Raw genomic sequence first — 14,884 nt, 5'->3', positions numbered from 1 at the left:
ATCCCCTTTCCTCTTCCCCCCACAAAATTAAGAATATTAAAAAAAAATGTTTGGGTCAACACCAAATTTATTCTTTAACACCGAATTGTGAGGCACCTGTCATAAAACATCACATGTTAAGCATGACTGTGTCCAAAATGCTTTAGTACATCATTGATCTTACAACACATACATCTCCAAACAAACTATATCATGAAGTCTTTCTTTATACGCCTGTATTTAGAAAGCAAAAATAGGCAAATACAAATGATTAGTAGTTTATTTCAAATCTTCTTGCAATAGTAAATCCCCAGTCAAAAAGAACAGTAAAAGGGAATCATACTTAGTTTGACAAACAGCAGCCACAAAAATAAGGTGGCACATTCACGCTCCCTCCTGCTTTATCATCTAAGTAACTCTATCATATTCTCCCTAGATAAGGGACTTCCAAGTATCAAAGAACCACCACTAACTAGAGAAAAGTAATGCAGAGAATGAATAGGGAAGACTTCTCACTGGGGAGGACATGTTGCACCAACTCTCGCTATTCAAATCCATAACTGTATTTCCAGGCCCAGACAGTGAATTTTCTGCTCTGCTTAAATAGCTATTGGGTCTCAGCAAGCAATCCATCCACACACCACATGGAAGGGAGAATACAAAAACTGTAAAGTTTAGAGCTCTAGCACTAAAAGCAGTTGGTGAAAAGATGCCAGATGTTTTCTCTAGAGAAGAGGAAGACATACAGATCATCAGGTGACTACACAACTTGCTATAGGACACTTTCTGCTAAGGAACAGAAAGATCCATTGAAACATTCCTTTCTAAGCCTCTACAGGCTACACAGACATTGACAAGGCTGAACTTTCTCTCTTACCAGTAAGACAAAAAGAAAGGTAGATATTTTTGAGACTACAGCCTATCATCGTCTTACCTGCACTCTCTCTTTTAGTCCCTGGGGCCCATGAAAGACAGCCTCTCACTACCAATCAGCTCAACATACCCATTGCACATTTGCTGTACTTCCAAGCATCACTATAGTTCATCTGCACCACTCGTCAGGCTTGCAGAGAAGTTTCTGTTAATTGTCACAGTTACTCAACTACTGTTTGTGTGAACCCATCTTCTGTTTCCTGTTTCATACTCTAACAGACTCTTCAGGGACACACTTTTTTTTTTTTTTTCAGATTGACATAGTGTCAAATAGAACAGAAAACTGGTCTATAACTAGGTTTAATAAGGCACTATAACCAGACTAAATATAAATTCTGGATAGATTAATCTCACACAGGATTTAGCACATATTTCTGAAAACAGAAAACTCAAGACCCTTTTTGGATTGTACCAGGATCTCTGAAAACTCAAACAATGGAAGCTTTTGCCTGTCATTCAAACTCCAGATTCTTGTTGGATCTGGGGTTTGCAATTGGCTGTATCACAAATTCTTTTCCCACACAAGAACCGTAGCAGAAATTCCCCCTGGTGCTTACTTAGCATAACCTTCCTAATTACTCAAGAGTCAATGCTGAAGAGGGAAACCTTCATCACAAAGTCAGCTCTGGGACACGTGACTGCCAATTGCCATGGCATGTTTGTCTTTGACAATGTGAATTATTTTTGGTTGAATGTAATGTTATTTATTTTGGTAGCAAGACTAGGGGGACAAGATGTTTATTTTACAGATAAGCTGCACCCATAAAGCTTAAGGGATACACAGCACTTGACAAGAAAATATTGCTGGAAACCACCTTCTTTGATACATCACTTATTTTTACTTACTTTGTATATATACCAGTTTCATTACTCATAATGGTTTTATGAAAGATCTATATTCTTCCTTAGAGAATCAGCACACAAATAATAATAGACAATTTCTTTGTTACTGTATAGTGATAGTTAATGTGCCAATATTTTATTTCATTTAAAATTTAAACTGAATTCAGTTTTAATTTAAGCTTGAGTTAATTATCCTATCCAGAGGTATGTATCCAGAAGTTAAACAACTAACAAAAATGGAATGTTGAATTATAACCTAGTGCCTTATCCTACTCTTTTTATGAGACCTATTTTTATTGTCAGTCTTGACATCAATGTGAACACCAATTTGAAAAAACACTGAATCAGGCTGAAAACTGTGTAAAACTTTCACGGCATTGAAACTAAATAATGCAGCCATTAGGATAAAGAGAAATGGATTATTTTGACAAGTAGCTGGGCATAACACTATTTCTAAATTAAAATTTTACTACAAACCCAAGCTGATGAAACATATAACATTTTTACTGTCAAAGTGCACTAAGCCAGAACTCTACAAATACCTCTTAAAAATCATATTAAAATTATCTGATCTTTATAATACCTATTGTTTATATCATGCCTTTCATGTCAAGGCTCTAAAGCACATGCAAAGACTGCTAAGAGCAAAAAAGCTAATTTCAGAGAAAAACAGATCACCAAATAGGTTCCTTACTGTAGGCTAACTTCTCAAGATGATAGAACAAATTCATATCTGCACTGCATATTTTTAGCCACTTTGCAGTTAATAGGCTGCTTTGGATGTTTTTATTACATATTCAGTGGTTACTATTTGCAACGATAGTAACTGTCGTTTTCAATTAGCATTGGGTAACAGCCTACTAACATAAAAGACTTTCTATAGTTACAATAAATAACTGTTGGCTCAAAAAAAAAAGCTTTCATAGCAACTTTAGGTATACTTTGGCTTCATGGACTTCAACACATGCACACAAGAACTTTTTCCAGAACTACACAGACTTGATTACTGCCAACTAAGACCAATTTTATATCAATTACAAATTCAGGAAAGAAAGCTGAAACTACAGCAGGCATAATCTTAGAAATTAATGCTTGCACCTCTAAAAAAGTCCCCTATGAATCCACCAACAAAGATGGTAAATGGTAACATGTTTTAGTCATTAAAGTTTAAAGCCAAATGATGAAATTAAGACAACACCTTTCATGATACAAAGTTATCCCAGTCTGAACATTACAGTTAAGATTATACAAAACCACTCACTTTTTATAACACAAAGATATTAAACGTATCATGAAAGAGACTTACTCTAACTTTAAGGAAGAGTTGAAAAATTGACACTGGATATTAAACAAGTTACTGTTCCACGTCCAGATCATTTCTTCTCAAACATTAATTTCTAATTAGGACATTGTCAGAATTCACAGTAAATAACATGGAAATGGCTGTCACTCAGACAAGCGGCTTCCTGAAAATGACACCAGCCCAAGTGTTCACACTACTCCCAAAACATACAGCAGAAATACATAGCATGGTGCTCTGCACACTTCAACCTTACTTTTCAAGTGTCAGAATGTCATTGCATCTTCTCAAAACACTAGAAAAGACACTCAATGGCTCGATGGTAGATGGTTCTACCCCCATCAATATAATCTGAGGATCTCCAGCTGACAATACTCCGATTCATCAATATTATGAAGATGGAAAAATGCCTACAACAATTGAAGCATGGGATAGAAAACAGCTGACAAAGTTGTTTCTTGAGACAGAAGTGAACATAAACACACTGAGGAGCTTTCAAGACTGTACTCATCATTTTCATCAGAACATGCTGCCCATATGCTAGGAGAAGGGTCAGTTTAGCATTTTATCCTATATATACCTCTACAACCAGAAAACACCTGCTTACATCTTCAGGCTTGCTAACAGACTATCCATTCCTCCCAAGATGGATCTGGACCATCACAATCTATGAAGCACCTCAAGACTAGATTGCTGTGCCTTTCCTTACCTAATTCAGGCATTGCTCTGTCTAGAAACACATCCAAAGGAACAGAAAATCTTACTAGCATTTCTAGGAAACTTGTGACTAGCAGGCAAAGCTATCACCAATGGGCTCTAAATCAGGAAAAAAAATTATATATATACATTTAGAACACACTACTGCAAGGCAAAACACTGTCAACCAACCATAAACACTGAAAAAAATGAGGAACAGAGGTAAAGATGTACTCAAATACAGAACAAAATAGCTTAAAATCAAATGCAAGCATTCAAAAGTTAGAATGACAGTAAAGAGTGCTCAAAATAGCTGCCATGCTTATCTATGTACGTACTAATTTTGCTGTACAATGCTAATTAGAAACTTGAAACTATCTATTCATACAACTTGTGTACTCTACTAACTTCTCATCCTCTATAGGTTTATACTGCTTCCCCCAGTCACAGCAGGAACAGGCAATCTTTTCCATACAAGTTTTTAGCAGGTTAAGTCTTCCCTTAACTGGGCAGGCAGAGATGCTCAAGTTAACTTATTATCTTGTTATCTGCTTAACTTTTATGGTGCAATGACTCTACCACAATCTTTACTTTCTTTAAGCTGACTTCCTAAGGAGGTGAAAACCTGCAAAATCAATTTTCTGTCCCACAGTTATTGAGTAGAATGGGAAATGGCAGTTTTTTCTCCAGAGAATCTTTCCCAGATGCTTTGACCCTAAAACTAAACAGGATCTTTTCTTTAATTCCTATGCCAGCATTTGGGGAAACCCACCAACCTGTGCACAACAACATAAGTGTAACAGATCTCTTCAACTGTGTCTCACAGTCTGAACTCCACTGGTCACCTTCTCTCTCAACTCACATTGAAGGATATCATGGACTTTGTTTTTCATATCTATTTGTACCAGAGGGCCTGAGGAATGATATACTAACTGCATTAGACGAAATTCACATTACTTACACGGAAAAGTCAGAATGACTATGACACTGGTATCACTCCCTCACTGCAGAAATGGAGGGTGAAAGAAGAGTGGATGTTCAAAAAAAGATACTATGCTTAAAAATACTTAGAATAATATATATTTTAAATATCAACTTCTATCTCTACTTGTCTGTCAGAGTGTAGCATAAACAAAGTACCAAAAAAGAAGAGGGAGCACACATACATTTTACGATTTAAGAGGAGATACAAGAAAATGTCATGCTGTACTCTTTCTGGAGGCATATCAGGAAGCAAAGCAGGAAAATGATGAAAGATCTACAAAAAAGGGCATGCAAAGGCTTTCAAACTGTCATTATTTCCTTGCAAAATGCAAGGAAGATATTCCAATTTGCACAGGCATTACCAGTTCACGCCATTCTCACTGGTTAACTTTCCTCTACAAAACCCAAGCACAGTTATCTGAGAAAGGTAGAAAAATACATTAACAACATAGCATAAGTTATAATGATTTCCACAGAAACCCCATTAATCTTTACTGTTCTAAAGGGAAGCTGTCATGTAGTTGATGCTCTAAGACTTACCAAGCTAACAAATGACAATTTACTAGATAGAGCATGCACTCAGTTTCTCAAAGCTAAAAGAATCCTTCTCCACATGCACACTTCTTACTGAGAATTATAAACAGAAGCTGTTTGGATACAAAAACTTTTATTTATCCTATTATTTACATGCTAAGACATATTCCAGGCACTGTGTAGACAAAAAATACCATTGTATAAACAAATTTTACAAACTAAGCCATATTGGCTTGTTCTCTGGATGAAGAAAAATATTCCTGTCAAATGGAAAACTGTTGGAGAAATTTGTTTTTAAGATTCTAGAGTTCTTTCTATTCTAAAAACTTGTTCTTTGAACAACAAAATAAAAGTATATTTTGTTTCAACTATATCCAAGAATAGAAATCAGCAAATAGCCATCTTCAGTAACAAAATACTGACTCTGCTATATATAAAGATACAAGTAGATAACTGAAGCAACACCTGAAGGACACTGTGGAAATTTAAGATGCTATTTGTACTTCAAACTATGATTTCTTAAATTTTACCATCAATATTTAACTGCTCCTCTCCGGCAACCGATTAAACTGATCAGTCCTTGGCAAGTCATAAATTATAAGCTTTACTATGAACTGTGATGAATAACTTGTACAGGCTGATAGTTCACTCTAAATCTTTCTAAACTTTGTTTCACACCTTTTCAGCATTAAGCTATCCCATATAACCTACACTGCACCTGAAACCAACTTACATAGCTTCATACGATGTGCAAATGGAGCAAGAATCATCTGTCACACTTCAGACTTCATATTGCATTGGAGAATTTCCATGACCATGTACAAAAAGAACAAGATAAATACTGTAAACCTTAATCCTGAAAACCCTTATTCACTTCAGTAGACCCTGTGACTTTAGTGAAACTATTCAGCTGTTTGAGATTGAGCACAAACATAGCTGTTTGCACTGGAATTCTCAATCTTGCATTTCTTGGGTTTGCAATCTACAAATTTAATCAAGGCGGCCAAGGGTTCTCCAATACTTATGTAAATAGTCTCATTGGGGAAATGGAGGATTTTTTTTTTCCAACATCCTAAGATGCTGCTAAAACTACACTTCCAGCTGAATCTCAACAGAACAGCCAAACACGTCAATGAAGGCCCATCTTTTGTTCAAAATTTTAAAACAGAGATTGATAATCTGACAATGTTCACTATCAAGGTACTAACCAGCCAGCTGATACTCAGCTACCTAAAAAACTTCTAAATTAGCAACAACAGTCTGGAAATACCTCATCAGCGCTACCCCTGAGCTTTCTTCTGGAAACATTTTATTATCAAATCACTAGTGATTTAATAATTTTACCCCTTTATGACTTTTGATGCAACTATCATGTGAGTATCTACCATCCATTGGTCACGTGTGCTGCTGTAAGACAAAATATTGCTTGTCTCGAAATTTCATCAGTAGAGATTGGAGTACTTTAAAAAGGAATTACCATTATACCCCTTCCGTAGATGGAAAGCAGAAACAGAAAAGTGAATTGACTTGCCCTAATCCAATAGCAAAGCAAGGAAAACACTATTTGCTCCAATTCCACTATTTCTGTCCATTAGGTTGTACAGCATCCTGTGCCTGAAATATCAGGTATATCGCTCTTAAATATAGTACATCCTAATAAAGGAGGATGATAAAACAATTTCAAAATACATTGAACAATGAAATGAATTGTCACGCATCAACAGCTATATCTGAATTTTGCTCTAGTTTATGGAAGCTTTCTGCTTCAATCTAAAATAGCAATCTTTATATAAATAAAAATTTTCATCTGAAATAATAATCCATTATTAATGCAATAACAATGTACCATGCCATACAAATGTCAACTCCAACAATAGGAAAAAAAGCAAAATGTTGTCCACTAACAGCAGCAATGGAATTCCTTTTCCTCCTCTTCCTCCCTTTTAGGGCAGAATACAATTAGTGAGTTTTTAATACCTTTCAAGAAATGACAATTTAAAAACAAAAAAACACATTTTCAGTTGATAATTTCTATTGTGAAAACAATTTGTAACAAATGTGAATTACATTGCTGTTGGGTCTGCTATTTATGATTTTGCCTGAAATCCAGAAGTGTATGTTCCGTTCACAGGTTTAACCCACACTGTCGCACCGTAGTAATGAACGTGGTCTCTTGAACAGGTATCCGATAACACAATTTTAGAACACTTAAGAAAGGGAAGTGTGAGATTATGACCCAAAAAAAGCTAAAAGTGTTTCCTAGCAAATCCATAAACACCTTAAAACTTTTAACACCAAGAGTCTAGGCTATGCTGAACTACTAGTTCCCCTGTGGGCTTCTCAGAAGGCAAGTGTTTTTCAACCACTATGTTGGGCAGGGGGGCAGGGAAGAAGGGAAACTCAAAACTTTTAAATATTTTATTAAAGATGTTTCTAATACATTGCCAAAATGCCAGTACATTTTAACCTCTGTTACCTAGAAAGCTGAACATACCTCATACTTCCAAGATATCTCTGCACTGTCATAGTGAATGTACTTTTCACTATTAAAGTGAAATGGTTCCTCTATACTGGCAATTAAACCTGACCTCTCCACTTTCTGTTTCCTAAATATGCCAAACAGCTAATCACTAATTAGTATCTCTGGTGGTTCTCTCAGAACATGACTTTTATGTGCAAGCATGACAATCCTCCCATATCCCTCTTAGCTGATCAGCATAATCTGAAGTTCTTCCCTTAAAAGCTCAGGATAATGCTGAACCCTCTCAACTCAAGGAAACTCAACTCAAGGAAGATCAGAAACATGGTCAAAGTCTCTCTGGCTGCAGTTCAAACCCCCCCAATATTTACCAGCTAGAGCACTAAGCTCTGATTTTATTTTCCACTTCGTGTGACCACTATTTTTGAAGTTTAAAAAAAAATCTTAAATACCTATCATATGCATGCTTAAAAATAGGAATACTATGCAACCCAAATAAATCAATATCGCTTAATTCTGCAAGAACCTAAAATGAGTTAATTCAGAATATCAGACTTTACCTGATTTTATGCCGTCGCTTGGTACTGTAAAAAATCTATGCTGGGTTCTGGTTTTGTTTCATTGGAGTAGGAGGATTATTTTAATATGGAGAGGATTGATTTCATTCCTGTATGCATGAGCTGCTGTTGATATTCCCAACCAGAAAGATTCCTTTCTAGAATTATCATCAATATATATTACAAGGGAGTGTTTACTTCCACCCTGCCTCTGTTCTAAAAGCCTCCTCAGTGTTAATTCCCAGAGCAAGGCTACAGGTCCTCTGCTCAAAATTTCTCTTTAGATTTTCTAATCCTTTTCTCCTTAATCTCCATTATACAAAAAGAAATCCACATATGCATGGTCTGTGAGAAGCTAAGTAACTTTACCTCTCACCATAGTTACCACATCTGATTTAACCACTGGCTCTGGACATTGAATCATTGTCCTTTAAGATTTCAGATTTTATTTGTGTATGCCTCGATACAGTCAACAAGCATAAAATCCTAAAAGCAGACTGATTTTAATATCATTAGTACACAATTACATTTCCATTTATGCAACCTTAAGATAACATACCATCCACCTCTGCTATTTCTGTACTGCGTGTGTTGTTTTCCAGGATCTCAGAAGCTAAAATGTTTAAATGTGTTACTACGACTGTTATTAAAAAGATTTTCTGTCTAATTCAATTCTTTGAATGATTCTGAAACAATTTTACATTCAGATTTCCATTAGTGTGCTCAACTATTCTATTAGACTTTTTGTTTCTCATGGTAACCAATTTTATTTGACTTAACAGAAGCTGTTCAAATATTTAAAGGCACTCCGAGATGGCAGGAGTTTATCTAGGAGCATACATGTTGTGTCACAGATATTCCTTTCCTTGCTCTTCCTCGCCTTTTTTTCTTTTTTTTTCTTCTTCAGAAACAGTAGCAAACAAATGAGATCTCGACTAGCCACATTGTACCGGGAACGTGCTCACTTCATCTGTTTATGTTGAATATTCAAGTTACAATGGGCACATTTCGAAATTACAAGCTCGGTAGTTAAAACAGATGCTTCTTACGTTCCTTCATATGCACTGTATCCCTTTGCCAGTATCGTCAGGCGCAACGCAAGAACTAAAGTATAAACATCTGCAACACCTCTCTGTTTTGTTAACATTCTTTCACACATTTTCTTGCTAACTCCAAAAAGGCTCAACGGTGTAAAAAAAAACCCAAACAGTGAAATTGGAAACATCTGCGAGACAGCTACGGAAAACGGAATGAAACATGAATAAACAAAAACATGGCGAAAGTGGCCTGGGGTTGTTACACTGTCAGATCATTTTTCCAAGCCCAACATCAAGGCTTTTGTTACAACCAAAGCGGTCATTTGCATGGAGAACCAACAGGGTTTCTTCTTCTTCAGCGTTTCCCCGATCGTAACACACACTCGCTCTCTCCGACACACACAGAGGCAAACCTCCTCTCTTGCAAACAAACAACACGGCTAAACGCACACATATTCGCGACTACGGAATCTACAGATCGCGAACAACGCTCCGCATACTGAATAGTTTGCTACTGAGACGTAATTTAGGTATAAAAATAACAGACAAACCTTTGGAGCGCTGCCCCAGCCGGAGTTCCTCTCCCTCTGCTCTGCTGTTACTGACAAGATCAGGCTGAGATTAACAAGTCCATGCTACTCTGACAACCTTACTCCTCTGCCTTTTGCACGCACGCCGTGGGCTTTAAATAATATCAAACTTTCAGAAAGTTAAAAAACGGAATGGATTAAAGGAATGTAAAGCACAATGGCAGGAAAGCAGAAAACACTGCCTGGACAATTATTGCAGCAGCACGCAGGGCACTGCTCTGTAGTTAAGGCTGTGTCAGCACTTTCCTCCTAAAGCCCCCCATTTTTCAGGGGGCTGTAACTCGGAAAGAAAAAAAAAAATTGCTCATGGACAAAAAATTGCTCACAGGTAAACCCCCTCCCCTTTGCATTTTAAAACATCCATTTAGACCAGTCAGAAAGTTACAGGAGTCTGGGCACTTTATCACTAAGTCCCCACATGCCATTTTTTATGCAAATACAACTCTTCTTTTTAAAAGGAGATTTCACAAGAATTTGATCTACACTGTGAATTTTGCCCCCCCTCCCCTTTTTTATAACAGCAAATTAATAAATACTTCGACACCTGAAAACCGCTTTGCGTAAATATGGAATGATTTCTAAATAACTTTTACACACATGCATTGCCTGAAAGGTACCAGATTAGTAACAGAGATATGAAATTGTCTGCTCACACAGCTGATTCAGCACAGACAATGGCCGCTACTGAGGTCTCAACTCTAATCCATTATGGCAACTTTGTAACCTCAATTGCTGAGGGCATCTACATTTTCCCCTGATAAGGAAAGTGTCCTTATAATCATGCTAAAATACGGAAACAAAGCGTCCAATCTGCAATTACTACTTTACAACGATGCTCTAAGCTGTGGCACATCAGGGCAATCTCTCCTGCTGTTGTTGATCGCTGGGTTTTGTTGGTGGGGTTTGGGGTTTTGTTTCTTTGTTGGGTTTTTTACACTCCTGGTAATTTCCTCTCAGATAGAGAAATAAAAACACCAACTTCTCCAGCCTATTTACATAAGCCAGATACACTAGCACACTCTTCAGTTACAAGCTTAAAGTTACAATACCAAAAAAAGAACTATACAGTCATATTATTACTTTCTTTTAAAGTAAAAACATGCATTTAATGTAAAAATTGTGCAACAGCCTAAGTCTGCTGGGCAAGAAAACCAAAGCCTAAGTTTTACCCCTTTTGACTGATATGGAATAGCCAAGACAACAGGCAGCTCATTTGATCCTTACAAAACTCAGTATATCAACACTTGTTTATCAAAAGGTGTCCCTCTGCTCTCCAGGAATTTCTGGCTCCGCAGTGCTGTTTCATATGCATTACATAAAATCAAGTAGCATCCATTGAAATGGAGCTATCCATTAAAAATAGTTGGTTGCTGTGAATAACTCAGTAAAGCAACCATTTCCCCAGTAGGAATTGTCTCATCCTCATTAGCTTCTAAAAGTCATAACACTTACTGAATATCTGTCTCAAGGTATCTGATATTACTACAGGTCATCTCACATTTCTATCTTACACAGGCAGCTGCCTGGCATATTTTGAATACAAACTGCTTTGATATTAACACCTTATTCTGTCAATGTTGTACACAGCAGTTGTTAAAAAAATACCAAAATTTCTCCCATTATTCAGAAGAAAAAATTAACACAGACCAAAGGTAAGATCCTAAATATTTCACAAACATCATAACTCACCAGAAGAATATAGTGAAGGTTTCTACTTCTCCGTTATAAGATGGACAGTACAATCACCACCCATCCGCTCAGGGGAAGAGCGGCCTTCTGGCCAGTGGGGCAACCTGTGCTCCAACCTGATTCAACATAGGAGTTTGTATCACTGGCTTATGCCAGTCTCATCTGATAAATGAGAAACGATGGTGACACACATTCACTTCTGCCACCCTGGTACAGAGGTTATAATGTCCTCAAAGAGGACAGAGTAGCAAGTGTAGTAAAATCTAAATCCACAGCAGTTTTCTTCAGCACGTGGAAGCAGAGCACTAAGGTTTCTTGCTTTGCTCCACCAAGTAACATACAGAGTATTTATGTTTTTGAAAGATACATAATTTGCATGCCATGCTTAATGGTGGACAGATGTTTTTCTCTAATCGTTAATCTGGAGCAAAGCGGAAGACTATTAGAAGCACTTTTAAAATACTGTCAAATGAGTAAGGTTCTCCTAAAGGTTTGGAGTATTCTATATGCACTGCTTAATTTTAACTAATTGCTAATTCACCTTAACAAGACACTAAATGAAGACAAACATTAACAGATTTATGATTCAACTGGACAATACAAAATGGAAGCTGATTTTTAGTCTTCCTTTTACACCACTAGGGGACAAGGAAAAATAAACAAGATAAGAGTACACAAACCTTCTTAGTAGATCCAAATTTGTATTCCCTATTTAAGAATGAAGCAGTAGAATTTATAAGAACTGTAAAAGCAAAGTTGTATTGGTAATTAAACTAAATTTAATTAAATTAAGCCTCGGCTTTATAACTTTGTATGGTAGGTTAAGCAGAAGACATTTATTAACCTAATATTAAAGAACAAAGTACAACCTCTGTATATGAATAACCATACCCAGGAATAACAATAACCATAAATATTTTGTTAAATTCAGCAGGAAACTACAGATTTTAACATGTTCAAAAGATCATTAGCTTAGCTCTTATCTCCACATTTATCACGCCAGCATTTATATTATAAATCAACAGCTGCAACCTAAAGTTGAAAACATGCCAGAAATAAGCATAGGTTGCATCAATATTTGCACATGGAGCCTAGAACATAAATTAGTTGACACTCAACACTTAAAGCTTCCTCTCTGAAGTTGCAATATTTAAAGGTTAAAGATTAGACATGCTCCCTCTTGTGTTAAACTAAGAATACACGGAATACATGCTGTTTTCTCTGACATGATGGTTGCTTGGCCATCTGTTCCATTAAGCAAACCCTTTAACTTTGGCTACTAATGTCTGACAAACCCTCACCAATAATTCTCCCGTTCAAAGACAGATACAGTTTGAGCAAATAACCTGTATCCATAGAATATTTGTGTTACATTAAATTAGCTACTGTATTATCAGAAAGGACAGTTAAGAAATTACATATAAAAAAATCTGTTGCAAGTAAGTGTTTTGGACAAATACATATATGACTTGGTAAATTACATGGAAAGTCACATTTCTTCAGTCCCTATAAGCATCACAGGCCTGAAGAGTTAAAGTATGCCAAGTTCAAGTTGCTCAGTAACATCAATGATATGGTATATTGAACAGCAAATTTCCTTCTAAATATTAGCTTCCGGAATATTTAAGGCAGGTGGGAACAACAGGAAGAATTTACAATGCCACATAATTATGTTTGTAAATACAGCAAAAACTGAGCTAAGTTTTCAGTCCTCCACTTGACAAGCTCAGGTGAACCGTTCCCCGCACGGAGCCTCAATGGAGTCAAAATCCTCCTTACACAAATCCTCTTGCAGAATCTGGCCCCAAGATCATGCCTAGACATGAATGTTAATCCCAGGTGTAACTAACACAAACATTTTTACTAATATACTTTTTAAACAAAGGCTTTGCACCTGGTGTGGGCTTGGCAAATTATGTGTAGGCATACATTTGCTGATTACGGTCAGTATCAGACTGAATGTCAGGGCAGCTGAGAATAAACACAAGTAAATAGTTTGCAGTCCAAAGCTGAAGAGAATCTAACACTCAACTACATGACTTCACACATTTTCCTTTATTTACCACCAGCCCTTTGTGGTGGATAGAAAATGCTCTCAGTGCAAGGGAGCCTATGCACATGGAAAATAAACAAAGTTACCAACTATTCTAAGAAACACACTTGTTAAATATGACTTGTTCTTTCAAACCATGAAAGTTAAATGTGTTTTATCTTCCTGGAAATATTTGTGTTTATTCTTGTACAGTCTTCTGCAGACCAGAAATAATATAACCACAAAGTTTAGAAAGGACAGCAAAACCCATGATTATTAATGGATACAGGTTTTGGGGTCTCTTTAAAGCCTCAAACCACAACAGCACACGACCTGAAACATATCTGCTGACAATGGCAAGCACCTGCATCAAGAAACAGAACTTTTGCCACCAGCTTCAACAACAAAAGAAAGTTTATATCACTGCACATACAGCTCCTGATCAGTGCGTTTCCACTTTCTTACTGTTAGGTTGCAGACCCAATAGCTTCAAGGTCTGACAAAGTGCCTTCCGTCTCACTAAGGTGCTCAAATCACAGTGAGAAGCTTCATGTAGGGTACATGTTACGGCTGAGTCTCCAGACGCTGCACCCTACATATTACCAAGAAAGCAGCTTTTATGTCAACGGCCAGAGGATTAATACTCCAAGAGTGTTTTTATTCCCTCAGACGCAGAAGTAGAGACAGTCTGCAGGACCAGCCCCCCCCCCCTTTTATATGGAAACATTCACGTATGCTCAGCAGAGGAACTACTGCTCATTTAAACCAGTGCTTTTCACCTTACGGCCCACCAGCTCCCGTGGACCACCCTCAGGGGCTGAAGAGAGGTCAGCAACACAAGCGACCCTTTTGAGTGCAGCGTTACACCGGCCAGAGAGATCCACAACTCCCTCCAGATACAGCTGGCAGCCCGCAAACCCAACCAACCCAAAAAAAAAAAGAAGAGTGGAAAACCCCCAAAGTTGAAAACCGCTGCTCTAAACTTGCAGCGCACGCCGGTACTCCGGGCGGTGAGGTAGGGCGGGGGGGGCGGGGCGGCAGCAGCGGCAGCTCCGCTCCCCGGCGTGACTGCGAGGGCAGCGGGGGTTGACGTCTCCCCCCCCGGGAGGGAGCTGCAGGGCTGCGCCGCCCGTGCACGCCCGGCCCGCGGAGGGAAGGAGGGCGCTGGGCCGGCGGGAGAAGCTGCCAGCCGGCCGGGCACACTCCTCAAGGGCCGAACGGGAGCCAACAC

General features: G+C 37.8%; 1 protein-coding gene across 2 annotated transcripts in view; it reads right to left on the bottom strand.

Moving 5' to 3' along the window:
- CTBP1 (C-terminal binding protein 1) overlaps nucleotides 1–14,884 on the bottom strand; it is a 244,089-nt gene that overhangs the window by 228,768 nt on the left and 437 nt on the right. The gene's annotated exons all lie outside the window — the stretch shown is intronic.

This window comes from Haliaeetus leucocephalus, unplaced genomic scaffold (genome assembly GCF_000737465.1).
Source record: "Haliaeetus leucocephalus isolate CR32 unplaced genomic scaffold, Haliaeetus_leucocephalus-4.0 Scaffold51, whole genome shotgun sequence".
NCBI classification, from domain to species: domain Eukaryota; kingdom Metazoa; phylum Chordata; class Aves; order Accipitriformes; family Accipitridae; genus Haliaeetus; species Haliaeetus leucocephalus.
Note: the sequence above shows the minus strand (reverse complement) of the source record. Positions and strands in the feature narration are given on the sequence as shown.